This window comes from Bombina bombina, chromosome 1 (assembly GCF_027579735.1).
Source record: "Bombina bombina isolate aBomBom1 chromosome 1, aBomBom1.pri, whole genome shotgun sequence".
Taxonomy (NCBI): Eukaryota; Metazoa; Chordata; class Amphibia; order Anura; family Bombinatoridae; genus Bombina; species Bombina bombina.
Genome location: NC_069499.1, coordinates 199980676 through 200006435, shown reverse-complemented (window position 1 = coordinate 200006435; position 25760 = coordinate 199980676). Strand labels below are relative to the sequence as shown.

Below are 25760 nucleotides of genomic sequence, written 5' to 3'. Positions count from 1 at the left end.
GGGGAGACCAGAGAGGACAGAGTTGCAGTAATCGAGGCGGGAAAGGATGAGAGAATGGATTAAAATCTTAGTTGTGTCTTGTGTAAGGAAGTGTCTAATTTTAGAGATGTTTTTAAGGTGGAAGTGGCAGGCTTCAGACAAGGACTGAATGTGAGGAGTGAAAGAAAGATCTGAGTCAAATGAGACCCCAAGACATCTGGCATGCAGGGTAGGGGTAATGATGGAGTTGTCGACAGTTATAGAGAGATTGGGGGTGGAGATTTTGGAAGAAGGGGGGAAAATAAGGAGCTCAGTTTTGGAGAGATTTAGCTTGAGGTAGTGAGAGGACTTTCTGGAAGAGATGTGAGAAAGACAGTTAGTGACACGGGTTAGCAAGGAAGGAGATAGGTCTGGTGCAGAGAAGTAGATTTGGGTGTCGTTGGCATACAAATGATGTTGGAAACCGTGGGACTATTAGGGAACCTAGTGATGACGTGTAGCTTGAGAAGAGAAGGGGACTGAGGACAGAGCCTTGTGGTACTTCGACAAAAAGTGGTGACAGGGCAGAGGAGGCCCCACAGAAGGCTACACTAAAGGTATGGTTTGACAGGTAGGAAGAGAGCCACGAAAGGGCTGCGTCACAGATGCTGAAGGATTGTAGGGTTTGGAGCAGAAGAGGGTGGTCAACCGTGTCAAAGGCTGCAGACAGATCAAGGAGGATAAGCAGAGAAAAGTGGCCTTTAGATTTTGCTGTAAGTAGGTCGTTGGTAACCTTAACAATTGCTGTCTCTGTGGAGTGATGGGGACGAAATCCAGATTGCAGTGGGTCAAGGAGGGAGTTTGATGTAAGGAAATGGGATAGGCGTGCATATACTAGTTTTTCAAGAAGCTTTGAGGCAAGAGGGAGGAGGGAAATAGGGCGGTAGTTGGATGGGGAGGGAAGGTTTTTTTGAGGATAGGTGTGACTAGTGCAGGTTTCAGAGATGAGGGAAATATACCGGTGCTGAGGGAGAGGTTGAAAATGTGTGTGAGTATAGGGGTAATGGTAGCAGAGAGGGAGGGGAGTAGCTGTGAGGGGATAGGGTCAAGGGGACATGTAGTGTAGGTGAGAGCGCAGTATAAGTGCCAAAACATCTTCCTCAGTAACAGGGGAGAATGAGCTAAGTTTAAGGTTATGTGGGTTAGCATTTGAGGGGGTGGGAGAATGGAATTATGTTATACAACATTTGCAGTTAAAAGGACAGTCTTGACCCAATACTCTTTCTTTATTACTTATTGTTACATACCAGGCAAGCATCCTGTAACAGCTTCCACATCTATAAGCTTGTAAGAAGTACATGGAACTTTTAAATAATCATCATTTGTTAGCGGCCAAAAATGGCCACCAAGTTCCGCCAACAGCTTTTTCTTTGTCCAGTTAGCTGTTTTGTATGAGAGTTTAGCAGTGCACATTTAATATTTTTCAGTTAGTTATTTCAAATTGCACATGCTCAAATCAGCATGTGCAAGTAGGAAATCTTATTTAAGAGTCGATCGTGATTGGAGAAACTTAACATACCAAATTATACATGCAATAGGTGGGTGGAGTTTGGCAGACATTTTTGGCTCCTAACAAACAATGAATATTTAAATGTTTCATGTACTTCGTACAAACTTATAGAATGGGACTAGTTGCAGGATGCGTCTCTGGTATGTAGCAATAAGTAATCGAAATAATGTCCCTTTAAAGTTGTTAAAATTGAGAGTGAACTTTTGCCTGTATTTTAATTTCTTGTTATGAGCTGTGTGATACTATTTTCCTTCCCCACACAGCTCACTATTTTCCTATACTTCCTAGCCAGCTGTAGTATATGTGCACAGCTCTCTACCCTGCAACCAGACATCCATGACTATAATAATGCTAGTTGTAGACAGTATATAGTGTTCATCAAACAAAACTGTCTATGACAGTACTAGCTGTGCAGTGTATACAGTACAAGGAAAGGACCAAACAGTTTTATGCCTTACATAAACAGAAATCTGAAGCACAATAAATGAAACATAAGATTCCTTTATTCACCTGATAGACCTGGTCTGTAGTAGATTATTGTTCCTGCACAGAGCTACCTCAGCAACAAACTAGTCTCTGCTCCTTTACAAGTTTCCTTAACTGCCTAAAGTAACTTCCCCTGACAAAGATGTCTTATACTGCTTCCTGACAGGTTAGTTTAGGCAGCAAAGTTTTAGCGGATCACTACTGCAGATACTATTTTTTGCCAAAGTAACCATTTGCAGGAATACTAATCTACTACAAATCAAGTCTATAAATGATTTCCCTGTACTGCATATGGCCAGAGTAGATTCCACAAACCATTCTATCGCCTCTCATTTCTATTGTATAGACCAGTTACCAGTATGTTTAGACCTATAGACCAGGCACACAATGCTGTTATTACAGGTCATATTAAGCACAAATGTCTTCTGACACTAGCCTGCTAAGATAGTTTTTGCTCTATTCCAGTTGTCAAATGCAAGTAAAATTCCTGCAAATAAATGTTTTTTCTTCTGACCACAATTAGTAATGGACAGCTGAAAATGATTAGCTATAAAAAAAGGAGGGAAACCACTTAGTGTTCCAGTCGATATTTTATTTCTAAAGTGAGGCTACGTTGCTAAGTTACTGACAATTCTTCCATGAGCAGATGTTTGGATTTTTTTCAGTTTAGCATTGAATACAATGTGGTAGCAATATCTTAATGTCAGTTAACAGTTGACAAAAATAGGAAGAAAGTAGATGATGCAGAAAAGAAAGGAACAGACAATATGAAAAAGAAAAGTGAATGTGGCCGGGGTACAATGCCTCAAAACAGCCTATGTTGTGTAGTGTATGCTAGGCTGTTGCCATTCTGTTATTATTATGGTAGGATACCCGGATATATAAAGACATTTTATTTACACTTCTGTTAACACACAATGTATATAGGCTACAACAATGTAAGAGCACTTTCAGTTTATATCGCAACACCCCCACTTGCTCTCAAGGGTTTAATTTTGCATTAATTTTGCATGTTTCCCCCTTTTAAACATATTCTTACATTACATGACTTACATTTCAAACATATAACTTAAAAATTCAAGTTTTTTAACTTGAATTTTGTTGCAGACTTAGTTATAACATCTGCTACCATCTTGTCAGTTGGACAATACTCAAGAACTATGTTACCTTCACTGATCACTGATCGAATGAAGTGGTACTTGATATCAATGTGTTTACATCTCTCACGGTAAACAGGATTCCTTGAAAGAGCAATAATTGAACCCTTATTGTCTCCAAAGATTTGTATTTGGTTCATAATGAGACCATTTATCCATTCCTTTGAGTAACTGCATAAGGTACAGACTTTCCTATGTAGTCACAGCCAACGCCATGTATTCAACCTCAAATATAGATAAAGCTACTGTGGGCTGTTTCTTTGATTTCCATGCAATCAGTGGACCATTCTTGGTTAGGCTAAATCAGTATCCAGTCATACTTCTCCTATCATTCACATCAGAGGCCCAATCAGCATCACTATATGCTTCGAGTTTCAAGTTTTCACTAAATTTTTTGTAGCACAACTCATAGTCAATAGTACGCTTTAAGTACCTCATCACATTTGTCAAGTGTTGTTCTGTATTGTGACAGTTTACTGATCACCCAGCTTAAATCTGGCCTTGTCAAGTTCAAAGCATACAGGAAGCTACCTACTATCTCTCGATAATTTCTTGCATCTACGGGATCATTGTGATCATTTTGGTCCAGTTTTTGCTCACATTGTGTCGATCTGGGTTTACAATCTCTCATTCCAAACTTCTCCAGAATCTTTAATATGTATCTCTTTTGATTAATCTTTACCAAACCATCACTTTAAAGCATCTGTTTTGAATATTACATGCATTCATTACTGTATATGTCCATAACTCTTTTACTTATTTACTCTCAACTAACAGACATCTTACCATTTCAAATAGCGTTCTCCAATTCCTCTCAGCAGTCCCATTCTGAGTAAGGTGCTGAGGTCTCATGTCTTACTTAGCAGTGACTTAAAACTATTTGCCATGAACTCAGTACCATTGTCAGATCTTATACATTTTAAGACTCCATAAGGGGCTGTGTCAGCAATAAACCTTTCAGTTGCTAACAAATACTGCACCAGAATAATCATCAGTGAATAATATGGTGTATCTGAAACCTTCTCTAGCTTGTGGTTCTATAAGACCTGCTAAATCAGTATGTACTAGGTAATGTAGCTGTGGCTCGGGTATCAGGTTCTCTGTTCCTACTCTGAACAAATTTTCCCTGAGTGCAAACTTCGCAGTTTAGACTAGACTTATCAATCTTACCTTTAATTGTCATTCCTTCTACCACATTTTGTAGTTTTGCAATATCATCATAATTACAGTGACCTAAAATTTCATGCCACATTTGAATATCATAACATCCATGAGAACTGTCATCATTTGCAACAAAAGTATTTAGATAGTAAAGTCTACTGTGTTACTGGATTGTAAATGTGGTACCGATCTTATGAATGAGTTCATTCCTGCCTTGCTGGAAGTGAACTGAAGCTCCACTGTTTGTTGCTGTCTCTACAGAAAAACATAATTTATGTAAGAACTTACCTTATCATTTCTTTCATAGTGGCAATGTGGCAAGAGTCCATGAGCTAGTGACGTATGGGATATACATTCCTACCAGGAGGGGGCAAAGTTTCCCAAACTTCAAATGCCTATAAATACACCTCCCACCACACTCATTCTTTAGTTTAACTAATAGCCAAGTAGAGAGGTGTAAAAAGGAGTAAAAAAGCATACAAAAAGAGGAACTGGAAAAAATATTGTGCTTTTATACAAACAAATCATAACCACCACAAAAAAGGTGGGTCTCATGGACTCTTGCCACTATAAAAGAAAATAATTTATCAGGTAAGTTCTTTCATGTAAGTGTCAAGAGTCCATGAGCTAGTGACGTATGGGATAAAATACCCAAGATGTGGAAGACCACAGAAGACTCACTAGAGAGGGAGGGATAAAATAACAACAGCTATTTCCACTGAGAAAATAATAATTACGTTTTTCTTATAAACTTCAACTTCTAAGCAGTAGAATCAAACTGAGACAGCTGCCTGAAAAACTTTTCCACCAAAGACTGCTTCAAAAGAAGCAAATAAATCAAAGTTAGTAAATGTATGCAAAGAAACCCAAGTTGCTGCTTTGCAAATCTGATCAACCGAATCTTCATTCTTAAAAGCCCAAGAAGAAATGACTGATCTAGTAGAATGAGCTGTAATTCTCTGAAGCGGAGACTGCCCCGCCTCCAAATAAGCTTCGTGAATCAAAAAGCTTTAACCAAGATGCCAAAGATATTGCAAAGGCTTTCTGACCTTTCCTGGAACCAGAAAAAAACAACAAATAGACTAGAAGTCTTTCTGAAATCCAAGTAAAGATCTTTCCAGAGAATTCTTAGGTGACCCTTGCCTGAGGAATCACGAAACTCTTAGGTAAAATGATCCTCCAACCATGTCTTTGAAGAAACAACACTAGTTGGTTTGTGTGAGATTCTGCTAAATGAAAGGATTGAGCTAGTACCAAGATATCGTCCAAATAAGGAAAACACTGCAATACCCTGCTCTCTGATTACAGAAAGAAGAGCACAGAGAACCTTCGAAAAGATTCTTAGAGCTGTCACTAGACCAAATGGAAAATCGACAAATTGGTAAAGCTTGCCTAGAAAAGAGAATCTCAGAAACCGAAAGTGGTATGAATGAATTGGAATGTGAGGATAAGCGTCCCATACAACTATTGTGAACATGTAATGACCCTGCTGAACAAAAGGCATAATAGTCCTTATAGTTGCCATCTTGAAAATTGAGACACTCACAAAACGATTTAAAGTTTTCAGAGCCAAGATTGGTCTGAATGAATCTACCTTCTTTAGGACAAATAATAGATTTGAATAGAAACTCAAACCCTGTTCCTGCTAAGGAACTGGTACAAACACCCCTGAAAAAAATTCCAGTTCTGAAATATACTATTCAAAACCCTAAGAATAATATTCTATAGACTTTAGACTGAATCCATCCAAAATTAACTTAATCTGCCCCCCACCAGATGAACTGGTTTGAGAACCGCACCTTCATGCAGTCTTAATAACTAGTATTTGTATAGCGCTTTTCTCCTAGTAGGACTAAAAAAAAAAAACGCTTTTTCAGTGCTTGCACTCGGAGTTAACCAAATTGGCAGCTGAAATTGTAATAGTTGTTATAATTACTCAAATAAATGGTACACGTTTTATTGACCTCAAAAGGCCGAAGGGCTGCATTGACCCTGCCGGATATGAACCTGTAACCCTTGGATCTTAGAACAAGCTTTTGTAGTCAGGGCACTTACCAACTGATCTACATCACCGGCCAAAAAGTAGGGCAGAAAAAAAACTCTTTTACCTCCAGATATAGTGGATGAAACTTGCGCCACTATAGGCGTAACTTTGCGCTCCTAAAATATTTTGCACCAAGAATGACGCAATAAATAACAGCATTTTGCGTCCACGCGAGCCTAGATTTGCCCGCGTAAATTAAGGAAAAACAAGTCAAATTGGAAAAAAGACTGAAACTGCTAGACTGCAAAAGGGAAATATACATAGACCTGACTCATGGCAAATATAAGTAAACACATATATTTAAAACTTTTATAATATAACATAAAGCGCCAAACATAGCTGAGAGTGTCTTAAAAAATGATACATACTTACCAGAAGACACTCATCCACATATACCAGACAGCCAAACCAGTACTGAAAAGTATCAGCAGAGGTAATGGTATAAGAGTATATCATCGATCTGAAAAGGGAGGTAGAGAATGAATCCCTAGGACCGATAACAAAGAACCTTTGAAAAGATTTCCCATGAGTGAAACCATGAAATCAACAGGTGATAATCTCTTCACATCCCTCTGACAAACACTGTACTCTGAGAGGAATTGGGCTTCAAAATGCTTAGAAGTGCCTATCATAGAAGAAATAAAGCACAAACTTACTTCACCACCTCCACAGGAGACAAAGTTTGTAAAACTGAGGAATGAGTGTGGTGGGAGGTTTATCTATAGGCATTTGAGGTTTGTGAAACTTAGCCCCTTCCTGGTAGTAATGTATATCCCACAAGTCACTAGCTCATGGGCTCTTGCCACTTACATGAAAGAAAGATGTTTTGAGGGTATGTACAACACATTCTGTAGTGTCATAATCATTTGGTTCCCCTCGCTGTCAAGTAGACAAACCTCGGCATCGCCTCTTCTCAGTGCCACGCCTGCTGTCTTTTTCCCATCTGCAAGCTCCATTGTATGTTTCTCCGGTTTAAACGTTTTGTTAAAGTTCTTAATGTCAGTAATTATATGGGTTGTTTCTCCTGTATCAACCATTAGTCATTTTGGTATTATCTCATCTAGTTGGTTATAATTTTGAAAGCTAATGAGTGTCTGCGTCATCTGTAGCTTGTCTGACATTGTCTCTCTTTTTGCTCCTGCATTTTGCATTTGTGTGTTGAGCTCTTGCAATAGCTACACCACAGTGGTTGACCTTTATTTGTATTGTTTGAACACTCTCTGGCCCTTTGTCCCTTTTTGCCGCAATTGTAACAAAAAATCGCCTAGATTACGAGTCTTGCGTTAGCCTTAAAAAGCAGCTTTGAGAGGTCCCAACGCTGCTTTTTAATGCGCGCTGGTATTACGAGTCTGGCAGGTACAGGTGTACCGCTCACTTTTATTCCGTGACTCGAGCTTACTGCAAATCCCTTTACGTAAATTGCGTATCCTATCTTTTCAATGGGATTTTCCTAATGCTGGTATTACGAGTCTTGGAAGAAGTGAGCGGTAGACCCTCTCCTGTCAAGACTCCTACCGCATTTAAAAGTCAGTAGTTAAGAGTTTTATAGGCTAACGCAGTAACATAAAACTCTTAACTAAAGTGCTAAAAAGTACACTAATACCCAAAAACTACCTATTAACCCCTAAACCGAGCCCCCCCCCCCCCACATTGTAAACACTTAAATAAAGTTTTTAACCCCTAATCTGCCGACCGGAAATCGTAGCCACTTTAATAAATATATTAACCACTAAACCGCCGCACTCCTGCCTCGCAAACACTAGTTAAATTTTATTAAACCCTAATCTGCCGTCCTTAACATCACTGACACCTACCTACATTTATTAACCCCTAATCTTCCGACCCCAACGTCGCCGCTACTATATAAAATTTATTAACCCCTAAACCTAAGTCTAAACCTAAGTCTAACACCCCCTAACTTAAATATAATTTAAATAAAACTAAATAAAATTACTACAATTAAATAAATTATTCCTATTTAAAACTAAATACTTATACATTATATTTATTAACCCCATCGTCGCCGCAACCTACCTACAATTATTAACCCCTAATCTGCCACCTCCATTGTCGCCGCTACTATATTAAATTTATTAACCCCTAAACCTAAGTCTAACCCTAACACCCCCTAATTTAAATATAATTTAAATAAATCTAAAGAAAATAACAACAATTAAATAAATTAATCCTATTTAAAACTAAATACTTACCTGTAAAATAAATCATAAGATAGCTACAATATAACTAATAGTTACATTTGTATCTATCTTAGGGTTTATATTTATTTTACAGGCAACTTTGTATTTATTTTAACTAGGTACAATAGTTATTAAATAGTTATTAACTATTTAATAACTTCCTAGTTAAAATAAATACAAATATACCTGTAAAATAAATCCTAACCTAAATTACAATTACACCTAACACTACACTATCATTAAATTAATTACCTAAACTAACTACAATTAAATACAATTAAATTAAATAAACTAAAGTACAAAAAACAAACAAACACTAAATTACAGAAAATAAAAAAATAATTACAAGAATTTTAAACTAATTACACCTAATCTAATCCCCCTAATAAAATAAAAAGCCCCCCAAAATAATAAAATTCCCTACCATATACTAAATTACAAATAGCCCTTAAAAGGGCCTTTTGCGGGGCATTGCCCCAAAGTAATCAGCTCTATTACCTGTAAAAAAAATACAATACCTCCCCCAACATTACAACCCTCCACCCACACACCCAACTCTACTCTAAAATCCACCCAATCCCCCCTTAATAAAAACCTTGAGCCGTCTTTACCCAGCCGGGCACAAGTGCTCCTCCAGAGGGGCAGGCGGCATCTTCTATCTTCATCCATCCGGAGCGGAGCGGGTCCATCTTGAAACCAGCCGACGCGGAGCATCCTCTTCTTCCGACGCCTCCCGACGAATGAAGGTTCCTTTAAATTACATCATCCAAGATGGCGTCCCTTGAATTCTGATTGGCTGATAGGATTCTATCAGCCAATCGGAATTAAGGTAGAAAAAATCCTATTGGCTGATCCAATCAGCCAATAGAATTGAGCTCGCATTCTATTGGCTGATTGGAACAGCCAATAGAATGCAAGCTCAATCCTATTGGCTGATTGGATCAGCCAATAGGATTGAACTTCAATCCAATTGGCTGATTGGATCAGCCAATAGGATTTTTTCTACCTTAATTCCGATTGGCTGATAGAATCCTATCAGTCAATCGGAATTCAAGGGACGCCATCTTGGATGATGTCATTTAAAGGAACCTTCATTCGTCGGGAGTCGTCGGAAGAAGAGGATGCTCCACGTGATCTGGCTTCAAGATGGACCCGCTGCGGATGGATGAAGATAGAAGATGCCGCATGGATGAAGACTTCTGCCCGTCTGGAGGTCCTCTTCTGCCCAGATCGGATGAAGACTTCTGCCCTTCTGGAGGACCACTTGTGCCCGGCTGGGTGAAGACGGCTCAAGGTAGGGTGATCTTCAAGGGGGTAGTGCTAGGTTTTATTAAGGGGGTATTGGGTGGGTTTTAGAGTAGGGTTGGGTGTGTGGGTGGTGGGTTGTAATGTTGGGGGGGTATTGTATTTTTTTTACAGGTAATAGAGCTGTTTACTTTGGGGCAATGCCACGCAAAAGGCCCTTTTAAGGGATATTTGTAATTTAGTTTAGGGTATGGAATTTTATTATTTTGGGGGGCTTTTTTATTTTATTAGGGGGATTTGATTAGGTGTAATTAGTTTAAAAGTCTTGTAATTATTTTTTTATTTTCTGTAATTTAGTGTTTGTTTTTTTTGTACTTTAGTTTATTTAATTTAATTGTATTTAATTGTATTTAGTTTAGGTAATTAATTTAATGATAGTGTGGTGTTAGGTGTAATTGTAATTTAGGTTAGGATTTATTTTACAGGTATATTTGTATTTATTTTAACTAGGAAGTTATTAAATAGTTAATAACTATTTAATAACTATTGTACCTAGTTAAAATAAATACAAAGTTGCCTGTAAAATAAATATAAACCCTAAGATAGATACAAATGTAACTATTAGTTATATTATAGCTATCTTATGATTTATTTTACAGGTAAGTATTTAGTTTTAAATAGGATTAATTTATTTAATTGTAGTTATTTTCTTTAGATTTATTTAAATTATATTTAAATTAGGGGGTGTTAGGGTTAGACTTAGGTTTAGGGGTTAATAAATTTAATATAGTAGCGGCGATGATGGAGGTGGCAGATTAGGGGTTAATAATTGTAAGTAGGTTGCGGCGACGATGGGGCGGCAGATTAGGGGTTAATAAATATAATGTAGGGTTCGGCGATGTTGGGGGCATCTGATTAGGGGTTCATAAGTATTATGTAGGTGGCGGCTGTGTCCAGAGCAGCAGATTAGGGGTTAATAATATAATGCAGGTGGTGACGATGTCGGGGGCGGCAGATTACGGGTTAATAAGTGTAAGATTAGGGGTGTTTAGACTCGGGGTTCATGTTAGAGTGTTAGGTGTAGACATAAATTTACTTTCCCCATAGGAATCAATGGGGCTGTGTTAAGAGCTGAACGCTGCTTTTTTGCAGGTGTTAGGTTTTTTTCAGCCCGATCTGCCCCATTGATTCCTATGGGAAAATCGTGCACGAGCACGTTTAGCCAGCTTACCGCTCCCATAAGTAACGCTGTAATTGAGGTGAGATGTGGAGCTAAATTTTGCTCTACGCTCACCTTTTTGCGGCTAACGCCGGGTTTAAAAAAACTCGTAATACCAGCGTTGTCTTAAGGGAGCGTTGAAAAAAAAATGCTCGTTAGCAACGCACCCCTGTTACCGCAAAACTCGTAATCTCGGTGATTGTTAGAGTCATTTCTCACTTTAAATCTTGAAGTTGTGTTACTCACTTTTAAAACATTATCTTCATTTGTACTAGTGCAGTATTTTTCAGTATCCTCAAAACTTCTCAACTGTTTTAAACTCTGAAAAAGTTACTTTTCCATCACCCTGTGTAATGTGAATGGCAAACGGATTAAATGATTCAGGCAAACCTTTCAAAATCATTGCAATCAACAATCCGTCACTTAATGTTTCTCCAGCATTTCTCAGTACTGTAATGGCTTCCTCTGCACGTATACTATAGTCTGTCACACTCTCATTTACAGTTTTCTGAAGAGATGTTAGTTCGGTGTATAAACTAATTATGCAGGGCTTTCCTTTACCTGCATAATAGTCTCTCAATATTTGAAGAGCCTTTCTTCCATCATCAGCTGCTTCTCTCATAATCAGAGACAAACTTTTATCATCTAACATTGAATTAATTCAGCATAAGCTTCCTCATTGTTACTGTGATCTTCATTCTCCTCTTCAGTGTCTGCAGGCACACTCCGGATGGTTTCTTTCAGCTTCAGCAATCTCAGATGTCCCAATAATTTAGTCTCCCAAAGTTCATAATTCTTTTCATCTCCATCAAAGCAAAGTCTTCTCCATCGGTTTCCTGCATCCCTCCTGGGCCCATAACCTGTTGACATTCTGTTATTATTAGGGTCGGATAACCGGATATATAAATAATTTTATCTAAAGATGGAGGAAAATCACACGGGCACTTTTTGCTTCTATGTCTTTATTATACTACACTGCTTCTCCTTCCTCCTGACACAGGTAGTATAATAAAGACATATAAGCAAGGGATTTTTCCTCCATCTTTATATAAAATTATTTATTTATCCGGTTATCCTACCCTAATAACAACAGAATGGCAACATAGGCCCTATAAAATAAATAGAATGTTGTAAGTTTTGCTTTGCTTTTTTAAATTTACTTTTGACCCCATAATTAGGCACTACATTCCCCAATAATATTATCAAAAAGCAATAAAAAAAATATAACCACACCAACACTTGGTTTATAAAGGCCTCGGCTATTTATTATAAAACTAGAAATAAATAATCAACATCAGTATAAAAATAACAATTCTCGAAAATGTTGCTTGCCCAGTAAAACCTCAATAAGTGTTACCACCATATATATTTTTTAAACTCTCCTGGACCACCAGTAGGTACCCACTTAAAATCCACCCTTGACAGAAGACAAGCACTCTGTCAACCTTTGCACATCCACCCTAGAAGTAATTCACAGGGAGGGAGGGCGGGAGCTTCTTTTCATGTGCTGGTCCAGAAAACGAAGAGGCCCTCACTTCCTGAAGCCTCCTTTAAACACCTCCCACCATCCTCATTCCTACCACACACTGTCTTACTAAGGTCAAAAGCCCCTCCTTCATAATTATTCATCCAGGGCTGCCTTTAACACACACCTGCCAACATGCACATTTTTTTGTGTGCTAATTAGTTTGTTGTGGGTAAACATAAATAAAATAGCAAAAAGATATTTGCCTATCCCTAAATTTAGCAGTGTGGGATATTATTTTTTATAAGAAAGTGACTATAAATTATCTCATCTTCTAAAGTAGGATCTTAACAGTTCTCACTGTAAATTGTGAAGTAGCTAAGTGACAAGTTTTTAAGGATAGTCCAAAGTTGTAGAACTCAATGTACAGACCATGATTTCCAACCCCCACTCTCACTGTACATAATGGGGGTTCTCTTTGTCGCAGTTCTATGTAACTGTAAGAAGATTGTAGTTTTAAACAAACAAGATTGAATGGCAAATGTTTAACTTAATGTGATTACCAAGAAAAAAACAGTTTCTAAAGATGAGAATACTGTGCTTTACAACCCCCCAAAAAATAATGAAGAAAAATTAAATAAAAACAAAGATATTAAGAGCACAAATGCTAAATGCCATTTCACTTTATTGCAGTTGTGATTTCTATTTTCTTATGTTTGCTACAGATCTTGTTAGCTGTACAAGATATAACTATATCTGTCTATTAAATACAAATTCATGTGTAAATGTCTGCCGCACCCATTACTAAGGAACTATACAATACTGGTGAATATAGGTTTAATGAATTTAGACTATATATAGATAAATACATCTGAAATTACATTTGTGTATTGCACATGTGCAAAATAATAGAATGATTCTCAATCGTATTACACGTAAACAATATTGAATACCAGTTTTGCACTTTATAAACACCCTTTGTGTGTTGAATTTGATGTGTCCATTTTGTTGCCGAAACAAAGTGTAATAAAACATGATTGGGAGGATTGTGATTGGTGAAACCATTGCTGTCTCTGCAATTTTCCCACTATCACCTCTGATCCGATATTAACTTTTCCCAGTACAGAAATGCTGTTGTTGCTTTAATTGTGATCACTAAGAATTTGAAAAACACAGATCAAAAGATACAAAAGAGAAGGGAGTTTAAAGGTTACTTAAATTACATGATCTATCATGATCAAATTTGGCCCTAAGTGTTGCAGTTCTAATTATTGTTTTTTCAGTGCTACTAGTGGGCAGCAACATTGTCAAACTCCCAGAATTTTACCTTTTATTCCTGCTTTATGTCCATATTAGATATAAGACCAGGTATATGCAGCATGCCAGAAACATACCTATTTCATACTTGAGACCTGTTGCCAATTTAAATTACATTTATTCCCATGGATTGGAATTTGAATAGACTGAAATGGGGCCTCTGGTCTGGGATTTTGGGGAATTGTCTGTCCATTGTGTCTTGTGCAGTATCTGCTTTACAGTTTCCATCTACTGACCCAACGACACCCACAACATATCCAAACTCCACCAACAACATATCCAGACTCCACCCAATCCTGTTCAAGGCACATCTGCAGGCTGCCCCTCCTGCCATGGCTCCACACACAAAACACCAGTAGTACGTCATCCACAAGCCTCTGAGAAGATATGTAAAATCAAAAGTGCCCATGCACAACTGTCTTCTGTCCATCTTGTAGTAAAGGCTTTACATCAGCTTTTAAAAGTCATTTAAAAAGAGAATCTTAGCATAACTTCAATCTGAGACTAATGGAGACAGATGAGGAAAAAGGGAAGCTGAGTCTTGGAGTCGATAAACAAGTTTTATTAAGAGCAGGCTTCAGGACACAAGGTAAGCTCCTATCTTACGTGTTTCGCGCATGGGCACATGCGCTTCATCAGAGACTAATGGAGACAGGATTGATATACAAAAATGCCTTATGGGACTGCAGCAGTAAGTAATTGCAGTTAAAACTAATTTACATTGGATTCCAAAAATAATATCATGATTGGGGTGAATACAGGCCTCGAAAATTATGCTATTACCTAAGGTTCTTTTATATTTTGCAAGCACTCCCTATCTCTGGAACATCTGCTGAATTACGTAAATTGCAAAATGTAATGAATGACTACATATGGTGACGCCGGCCTCCAAGGCTCTCTAAAACTACTTTATATACAACTAGAGAAGACGGTGGGTTAGGAGTACCAAATCTATACATATACAGACTAGCTATTTATTTGAACAGGATAATAGACTGGTGTAGGCAAAGTGGTCCCCCATTTAGGAGGCGTTTGTTGGAACCCATCCTTGTCCCTGTTGAATAGAAATACTCCTTATCTAATTATCAGAGAAACATGGTCAGCCTGGTTGTTCATTCACAATAAATCTACTCCCTATTCTCCTCTAACTACTCAAATTTCCTGCTGGAGACATATGGGATCATAGTCCAACCTCCAATTTTTTTTTATTTGATACCAATATTCAGTTTAAAGAATAGGGGAAAGCTACTCTCTAGAGAGGATTTGGTCATTGGGTCATACTTTGATTTGTGTTTTAAATATCACCTAACTCGTCACTATATTCTGATCCATAAGAATAATGAGTTTATGAGATAGTTAACAAAATTATGTACAGAACATAACCCTCTTAAGAAAATGATCTCTCTAATGTGTCTTCAATAATATTTTCCAATCATGCCTCACAACGTACAAAGTTGGGGAAAGGAACTGAATATACAGATATCCCTAAAACAATCAACATCATGGTCTAAAACCACTGCTAAATCAGCTCACTCTTCCTTAGCCCTGGAAACAATTATTAAAGTACTTACCAGGTGGTATTTAACTCTGAATAAATTAAAACATATGTTTCGTAATGCCAGCAATAAATGCTGGAGGGGATGTAACCAAGTAGGCAACATGATACATATCTGGTGGAATTGTGAAATTCTCTGCCCCTTTTGGAACCAGATAAATGCCCAAGTCGTAGGTATTAAAACAAAATTTTCTCCAGATGTGGTTTTGTTCAATGTTATTTCCGATATACCTTGCAAAATTAGATGTAGTCTATTACAAATTTTGATAAATGCGCCTAAACAGTTAATTCCCAGATTTTGGAAATCGTCTCATATTCCATTCGGTATGAAGGACCTTCTATTTGTCAACTGGCGAACTGTAAAACAAAAAGTAAAAATACTCCATACAATAGTTAGTTGTATTTCTGTTTGTTTAGAAAACATTTTGTGTCATATTTCTTGAGTGTGTATCAAGTAAAGATCTTCCCTTGGTTTTATTTTTATTATGATGGACTTAAATAAATGTCCTTTGTTTTCACATATTTTGTCACCTAATGAAATCTGAAGCGCACGCCTGTGATTAGTATGTTAGATATGTCAATTACCAGATTGCTTACAGTATAAGGTTAGTGGCAGTCATTTAACTGGCATATATAAAGCATGATTTCATCAATAATAACAATATACGTCCTAGTTCAGTGGCCAACTAAAATGTATAGCAATAGATTTATCTCTCTACTAGCAATGTGTGTTTTGATCCAATACAATATGGTAATGTAAATAGGGTATACATGTATTTAAAGGTATTATCTTGTTTACTTCTCCACCCCGATACTCTGAGAAGAGCCACTCCAATATCATGACACATTAGATTTACCTATTTATCTTTTTATTTTTGAAATATGGTTTAGATGTTGATAAATATACTGTATATTTTACCATGGGTCCAAAAGTGTCCCTTAGTGTTTCATATTCCCTATTATTCGCCATAGTGTTTTGAATTGCTTGGAGGCCCGAGTGACCTTTATTTTTTACTTGGGGATGTGTTTTTTTATTTTATTTTTACAGTTTTATATTTTTAAGGAATAATCAAAAATATGAAAAAGTTAAAATTCTGAGGTTGACTTTTCTATGAGATTTACAGGCATTCCCTAAGCAGTTACACTGTGTTAGTTTTGGGATACATTGTACTATGCTCTCATAACTAATGATGTATGGATGTACTATTTAAAATTATTTGCTTTGCCTGTAATACTTTGTTTATCTACCTAAATAAAAATTATAATTTTTTTTTAAAAAACATCCAAGACTTATACAGGCAGTGGCGGCTGGTGAATTTTTAGGATGGGGGTGCACAAGACCCTGCCCCTATTAGAAAGCCACGCCCCTTTGAAAAAACATGCCCCTTTTTAAAAACCATGCCCCTTTTAGCAAGCCACACCCATTTTTAAAAGCCACATCCCTTTGCGAAAGTCACGCCCCTCAAATGGCCCCACCAATTTCAACCAGCAGTGTTTTTGGTCATCGTCTTCTTGAAATATCCAGCCACTGCCTGGGGGTAACTTCAACTGAAGTTTGTGACTGATTCCTCAACATTATTCTCAAGTATCTGCTGATATTGAGTGGAATCCATGAGACCATCAACAATATTACCAGTAGTACAGGTCTTTGGAGGTGGTCTGTGGGCTGTTTTTGACCGTTCTCAACATCCTTTGCCTTTGCCTCTGGCCCTCTCTGATATTTTACTTGCCCTGCTACTTCTGGCCTTAACAAGAACTGTGCCTGTGGTCTTCCATATCCTCACCATGCATTGCTCACTGTGTTCCTCACAGTGGACACAGACATCTTAAATCTATGAATGCATACTCTTCAGTACAGCCATGTTCACGTGCGACAGTGCACAAATGGAGGAGCCTACACTACCTGCCCATGTCTAGTCTTAAAATATACATGATGGTGCTCAGTTAAATTATATAATAACATATATATATATATATTAACCAAATGATTAATTAAAGCTGCAAAATAATAAGAATATTGAATGTACATTTATGAAAACATATATATTCCTGGATTTAAAGAACCTTCCACTTTATAGAGAAATATAACCACATTTCAATTACTGTTGCCCCAGCCCCCAGTGTTCAATATTAGGCAATGCAACCAAAGGCCTTGGCAACATGAAGATAAATACACCAACATTTTACTTTCTAGTACAAAAGAAGATTTTTTCTATTACACTAGTGCTTAATAATTTACTTCAAAGGTAAACATTAAAACAATGTTTATAACTCAAGTACAAGTTTTGTAAATCAAGTCAATCCGCCTGTCTTTTTTTGAGGCAAATAAATCAATAACATTTTCGTTGAATTTAGGAATGTCATTTATCAATTGTTTTTCAATTGTCAGCATGGCTAGAGCGGTCAGTCTTTCCTCAGTCATTGTGCTCCTTAGAAATGTCTTAACTTGTTTTAAAGTTGAGAAACATCTCTCAGCCTCAGCAGTTGTCACGGGAATAGTTGAAATAATTTGCAACAGTTTGTAGGTCTCCGAGAAAGTACTGTCCAAGTTATTTTCAATTATAAACTGTAGAAGACTAATGGCACCATTCATGTTTCTGAAATCTGGTCTTCTGTAAATTACTCCTAGTTCAGTTTTCAGGCGATCTTTCTGTAATGTGTGATAAACAGCTGATGTTTGGTCAAGAAGCTGATTTGGAAAAATTTTCTCGTAATCCGCAAATTTTTCCGCTTGCAGGAGAGAAACAGCCGAGTAGTGAGTTATAAAAGAAAATCTATCTTTTACTTGATTTGTGATAGCATCGCATATCTCTTTAGCTGCCACAGTCTGAGCAATGTGAATATTTTCTCTCTTCCTTTTCCTAGATGTTTCCTCTGTTTCTGATATCGTCATGGTCACTGTGTCCATTCTATTCCTTTCGTTTTCCATTGTCTGCTGGAAAGTGTTAATATGTTTTCTAATAAGTGCCGCATCTGTTTGTGTTTTCTGAAGTTGGTTGTATAACACATCTACATGTGGCATAATATTGTGGAAAACTGTAAGCCAAAACACGAATACCGAGTCTTGTAACATACGCCGAATAGCCCCTGCTTGATTTATAGCTATTTCTTTTTTCGATGTTGACTCTATTTTTTCCATGCATTCAATTAACTGTTCCCTGTTTTCAAAAACTGTATTGACGGTTCGACTCTTGAAATTCCACCTGGTGGCTGAACCATGAGGTATCCTTCTTTTAACAGTTTCATCTAGAATAGCTATCCTTTGTGGTGAGTTACTAAAAAAGTTAGTAATGTCACTTAGATTTGAAAAAAATACTCGAACTTGTTGATTTTGACTGCTTGCTTGGCTGACAATTAAATTGAGCTGATGTGCGTAGCAATGCACAAAATGTGCATTCTTATAGGTACGTTTAATTATAGCCTGAACACCTGCATGCTGACCACTCATCACGCTTGCACCGTCGTAACTCTGCGATATCAGTTTCTCTGGGTTGTCTATAACTTTTTCCAAAGTAGCTTGAATACACGTAGCTAAAGATTCTGCATCATGTCCAGCTGGATTAGTGAATTCCCAGAATCTCTCAACCGGTTGTCCGTTACCTATAATGTATCTAAAAACAACAACCAATTGGAAGGCAGATGAAACATCAGTAGTTTCATCTGCTATCACTGCTACAAAACTTGCATTTGAGATTTCCTTCTTTATTTGGTTCTGGCAAACAGTAAGCATACAGTCTAATAAATCGTTTTGAATTTCTTTTGACGTTCCTTTAAAAACAGTGGCACTAGCGAGATGTTCTTTTAGAGATGCATCAAGCTCTGCTGAGAAGTTTATAAGACCTCTGAAAATGCCTGGATTTAATGAATCATCGCGTTCATCATGTCCTCGAAGTGCAAGCTCAAATGCGCCGCAAAATAAAATACAATTAATTATTTTGGAAAGAACATAGCGATTTTTCGTTACTTGCTCATTATGTTTTTTAATATTCAAGCGATATGCACTGTCAAGTTGTTGCCGAATATCAACCCTTCCTAGCAAATTAAACTCTAATGTGGAGTTTAAATGTGATTGGGAGCAATTATGTTTATTTGTTTTTTGACTTAAATGTGATAAATCGGCGACACCATAACTCACCCAGCTTGAATCCCCACTTTGTTTTGCAAACAGTAGACAATAAAAACAAAAGAGCCTGTTTGATAATTCACAACCACAAATCCATGGATATTTATCATATACCTCGGGTTTGAATTCTCTTTTGTAATCTCTAGTTTTACATTTTGTCACCTGGGTAAGGTTAAGCATAGGTGTTGGCCTGAGCATTTTAATTTCAATTTTTCTTTCAATGGGCAACGTTGAAAAATGTAATTGCTTTAGCTCAGACACACTAATTTTACTAAGTGCCATCTTAACTGTTAGTTTACACACAAAGAACAGTCCTTTGCTCTTATCTAATATATAACTTGTATGTAGGTAGCTCTGCAGCTGTTAGAAAATATACAACTCAACTTGAAGTAATAATTTAATAGTTTGGCGGTTGTTATGTAATATATAACTTGTAGGTAGGTAGTTCTGCAGCTGTTAGAAAATATATTAAAAGTTTAATAGTTTTGTGGTTGTTATGTAATATATAACTTGTAGGTAGGTAGCTCTGCTGCTCTGCAGCTGTTAGAAAATATACAACTCAACTTGATGTAATAGTTTAATAGTTTGGCGGTTGTTATCTAATATATAACTTGTAGGTTGGTAGCTCTGCAGCTGTTAGAAAATATACAACTCAACTTGCAGTAATAGTTTAATAGTTTGGCGGTTGTTATGTAATATATAACTTGTAGGTAGGTAGCTCTGCAGCTGTTAGAAAATATATTAAAAGTTTAATAGTTTTGTGGTTGTTATGTAATATATAACTTGTAGGTAGCTAGCTCTGCTGCTCTGCAGCTGTTAGAAAATATACAACTCAACTTGAAGTAATAGTTTAATAGTTTGGCGGTTGTTATCTAATATATAACTTGTAGGTAGGTAGCTCTGCAGCTGTTAGAAAATATACAACTCAACTTGAAGTAATAATTTAATAGTTTGGCGGTTGTTATGTAATATATAACTTGTAGGTAGGTAGTTCTGCAGCTGTTAGAAAATATATTAAAAGTTTAATAGTTTTGTGGTTGTTATGTAATAAATAACTTGTAGGTAGGTAGCTCTGCTGCTCTGAAGCTGTTAGAAAATATACAACTCAACTTGAAGTAATAGTTTAATAGTTTGGCGGTTGTTATCTAATATATAACTTGTAGGTAGGTAGCTCTGCAGCTGTTAGAAAATATATTAAAAGTTTAATAGTTTTGTGGTTGTTATGTAATATATAACTTGTAGGTAGGTAGCTCTGCTGCTCTGCAGCTGTTAGAAAATATACAACTCAACTTGATGTAATAGTTTAATAGTTTGGCGGTTGTTATCTAATATATAACTTGTAGGTAGGTAGCTCTGCAGCTGTTAGAAAATATATTAAAAGTTTAATAGTTTGGCGATTGTTATGTAATATATAACTTGTAGGTAGGTAGCTCTGCAGCTGTTAGAAAATATATTAAAAGTTTAATAGTTTTGTGGTTGTTATGTAATATATAACTTGTAGGTAGGTAGCTCTGCTGCTCTGCAGCTGTTAGAAAATATACAACTCAACTTGAAGTAATAGTTTAATAGTTTGGCGGTTGTTATCTAATATATAAGTTGTAGGTAGGTAGCTCTGCAGCTGTTAGAAAATATATTAAAGTTTAATAGTTTGGCGGTTGTTATGCAATATATAACTTGTAGGTAGGTAGCTCTGCAGCTGTTGGAAACTATACAACACAACACTAGTAGGCAACGGCAAGTAGTTTTGCGGTGCCGGTTGTTATAAAATATACTGCAGCTGTTAGAAAATATCAACTACAACTAATAGGTAATATCTTATAATAATTATAATAATATAGCTCACTAGAGATAAAAAAAAAAATCTTAAATATGTCAGTTTACTGCCTAATTTTAGTATCGGCAGCAGCGCAGCAGTTTTTTTAAAAAAAAACTTGTACCTTTTTTTTGCTAAACTTCTAATTGCAATCTGCTAATTAATCTGCTAAAATACTTAAATTAAATGTATTAATGGTAAGCAACCGTGACAGCCGTCAACGGTCAACAACTAGTAGTATCAACAGCAGCACAGCAGTTAACTGCTTTTTTTTCAAAAAAACTTTTACCTTTTTTTGCAAAACTTCTAATTGCAATCTGCTAATTAATTAATCTGCTAAAATACTTAAATGTATTAATGGTAAGCAACCGTGACAGCCGTCAACGGTCAACAAGTAGTATCAGCAACAGCACAGCAGTTAAATGCTTTTTTTAAAATAAAAATTTTTTTTTTCTTTTTTTGCAAAACTTCTTATTGCAATCTGCTAATTAATTAATCTGCTAAAATACTTAAATGTATTAATGGTAAGAATAAGAAACCGTGACAGCCGTCAACGGTCACAACTAGTATCAGACAGCAGCACAGCAGATGTTAACTTTTTTTGCAAAACTTCTAATTGCAATCTGATAAAATCTGCTAAAAAATATTATTTTATTATTCCCAAATTACTCCACTAGTCCACTAAAGAACTCCCTACCTAAGTACTCTAATCTGACTGTCTGAGAGACTGTATCTTTTTTTTTTTTAAAGCAAAAATAAAAATGACCTTTTTTTTTTTTCTCACACACACAAATTAATAAGCTGCAGGCCTGCAGCAAAATATATTTTTTAAGGCAAGATTCCTTGGACCTCCCTACCTTCCCTACCCTGTCTGACTCTGTCCCTGACCTTGGCCTTCCTTCCCTATCTAATGTCTGATCTAACTAACTCAGTCTCTGACTGCGAGTCAACAATAGTCACAGACTCAGTGAGGCAGCACTGCAGTAACCACTGTAGAAATTAGTACACTATGTAGATTCAGATTGTTTTTGTTTTAAGAAGAGAGGCAAGTTGTACACAGAGCTCTTAAACAAGGCTCCTATCCGCTCAACGGCTATCTCCTCAATGCGATTTTTGCGCCGTTGAGGGGGAAGAGCCTTGTGGGGGCCGTCACGTGTACGCAGCAGCGTATCAGAGGCAAGCTCAGGCAGACTGTGGGAGGAGGCAGAGCACAGGCTGAAGTGAATCGCACACTTCAGCCTGTGCGGTTAAGGCTCTATTACAGTTGCCGGGCTGGGAGGAGCTACGCCTGCACAGTGATGCATAGAGATCACTGTGCAGGATAGGGGCTCTCTGTTCGCACGTGCGAACAGGTTTAGAATAGGAGCGGTCAGGTGACTGGCGTGGGCGTGACGGCGCGCGGCGCACAAGAGACAGCAGCCGCAGTGCCTGGGGCCAGTGGAGGCTCCTCCATTTGTGCACAGTCGCACGTGAACCCCCTGGGGCAAGAGGGGCAAAGAGGAAAAAAAAATGAGCCAAAAAAAAAAACATGAGAAAAAAAAAAAAAAGCCAAAAAAAAAATATATAATTTTATTTTTTATTATCATTATTATTGTGTCATAAATAATCATTTCAGCACATAATGTAGGTATAATAAAGTTAAGGCTTAAAGGCAGGCTCTCAGACAGGCTGTGTTGTGTATAATATCATCACATTCACACATCATGTATTTAACTCAAACAGGAGGGGAGCTAGGACCGGGCGGACGCCGGACGACAGAGCAGAGCCCAGACTGCTGCACTGACGTCACCACCAGGCAGACCCACACCGCGTCAGTCAGTCTCCTCCTCCTGATTTCTCCCGACCAGCCAGCCCAGCCCCAGGCACTGCGGCTGCTGTCTCTTGTGCGCCGCGCGCCGTCACGCCCACGCCAGTCACCTGACCGCTCCTATTCTAAACCTGTTCGCACGTGCGAACAGAGAGCCCCTATCCTGCACAGTGATCTCTATGCATCACTGTGCAGGCGTAGCTCCTCCCAGCCCGGCAACTGTAATAGAGCCTTAACCGCACAGGCTGAAGTGTGCGATTCACTTCAGCCTGTGCTCTGCCTCCTCCCACAGTCTGCCTGAGCTTGCCTCTGATACGCTGCTGCGTACACGTGACGGCCCCCACAAGGCTCCTCCCCCTCAACGGCGCGAAAATCGCATTGAGGAGATAGCCATTGAGCGGATAGGAGCCTTGTTTAAGAGCTCTGTGTACAACTTGCCTCTCTTCTTAAAACAAAAACAATCTGAATCTACATAGTGTACTAATTTCTACAGTGGTTACTGCAGTGCTGCCTCACTGAGTCTGTGACTATTGTTGACTCGCAGTCAGAGACTGAGTTAGTTAGATCAGACATTAGATAGGGAAGGAAGGCCAAGGTCAGGGACAGAGTCAGACAGGGTAGGGAAGGTAGGGAGGTCCAAGGAATCTTGCCTTAAAAAATATATTTTGCTGCAGGCCTGCAGCTTATTAATTTGTGTGTGTGAGAAAAAAAAAAAAAGGTCATTTTTATTTTTGCTTTAAAAAAAAAAAAGATACAGTCTCTCAGACAGTCAGATTAGAGTACTTAGGTAGGGAGTTCTTTAGTGGACTAGTGGAGTAATTTGGGAATAATAAAATAATATTTTTTAGCAGATTTTATCAGATTGCAATTAGAAGTTTTGCAAAAAAAGTTAACATCTGCTGTGCTGCTGTCTGATACTAGTTGTGACCGTTGACGGCTGTCACGGTTTCTTATTCTTACCATTAATACATTTAAGTATTTTAGCAGATTAATTAATTAGCAGATTGCAATAAGAAGTTTTGCAAAAAAAGAAAAAAAAAAATTTTATTTTAAAAAAAGCATTTAACTGCTGTGCTGTTGCTGATACTACTTGTTGACCGTTGACGGCTGTCACGGTTGCTTACCATTAATACATTTAAGTATTTTAGCAGATTAATTAATTAGCAGATTGCAATTAGAAGTTTTGCAAAAAAAGGTAAAAGTTTTTTTGAAAAAAAAGCAGTTAACTGCTGTGCTGCTGTTGATACTACTAGTTGTTGACCGTTGACGGCTGTCACGGTTGCTTACCATTAATACATTTAATTTAAGTATTTTAGCAGATTAATTAGCAGATTCCAATTAGAAGTTTAGCAAAAAAAAGGTACAAGTTTTTTTTAAAAAAAAACTGCTGTGCTGCTGCCGATACTAAAATTAGGCAGTAAACTGACATATTTAAGATTTTTTTTTTTATCTCTAGTGAGCTATATTATTATAATTATTATAAGATATTACCTATTAGTTGTAGTTGATATTTTCTAACAGCTGCAGTATATTTCTTCTGTTATGTGTGATCAGTCCACGGGTCATCATTACTTCTGGGATATAACTCCTCCCCAACAGGAAATGCAAGAGGATTCACCCAGCAGATCTGCATATAGCTCCTCCCCTCTACGTCACTCCCAGTCATTCTCTTGCACCCAGCAACTAGATAGGATGTGTGAGAGGACTATGGTGATTATACTTAGTTTTTTATAACTTCAATCAAAAGTTTGTTATTTTACAATAGCACCGGAGCGTGTTATTGCCTCTCTGGCAGAGTTTGAAGAAGAATCTACCAGAGTTTTTACTATGATTTTAACCGGAGTAGTTAAGATCATATTGCTGTTTCTCGGCCATCTGAGGGAGGTAAAAGCTTCAGATCAGGGGACAGCGGGCAGATGAATCTGCATTGAGGTATGTAGCAGTTTTTATTTTCTGAATGGAATTGATGAGAAAATCCTGCCATACCGTTATAATGACATGTATGTATACTTTACACTTCAGTATTCTGGGGATGGTATTTCACCGGAATTACTCTGTTATAAGTACATTAAACCTTTTAATAGGTATTTATTATGTTAAACGTTTTTGCTGGAATGTAGAATCGTTTGCATTTTCTGAGGTACTGAGTGAATAAATATTTGGGCATTATTTTTCCACTTGGCAGTTGCTTGTTTTAATTGTGACAGTTTCGTTTCTCTCTCACTGCTGTGTGTGAGGGGGAGGGGACGTTTTTGGCGCTCTTTGCTACGCATCAAAAAATTCCAGTCAGTTACTCTTGTATTTCCTGCATGATCCGGTTCATCTCTAACAGATCTCAGGGGTCTTCAAACTTCTTTGGAGGGAGGTAGATTCTCTCAGCAGAGCTGTGAGACTTATATATTGACTGTGATTAAAAACGTTGCTCTGTAATTTTTATGTTTCAAATTTAATTATTGTTACTTTACTAATGGGAACAAACCTTTGCTAAAAGTTGTGTTGTTTTTAAGGATTTATGCTATAACTGTCTTTCAGTTCATTATTTCAACTGTCATTTAATCGTTTAGTGCTCTTTGAGGCACAGTACGTTTTTGTTAAATAAGATTGTAACCAAGTTGCAAGTTTATTGCTAGTGTGTTAAACAT

At 37.4% G+C, this 25760-nt stretch overlaps 1 protein-coding gene across 1 annotated transcript in view; it reads left to right on the top strand.

The window, feature by feature from the left end:
• SPTBN5 (spectrin beta, non-erythrocytic 5) overlaps positions 1-25760 on the top strand; it is a 391859-nt gene that overhangs the window by 303982 nt on the left and 62117 nt on the right. The window lies entirely within an intron of this gene.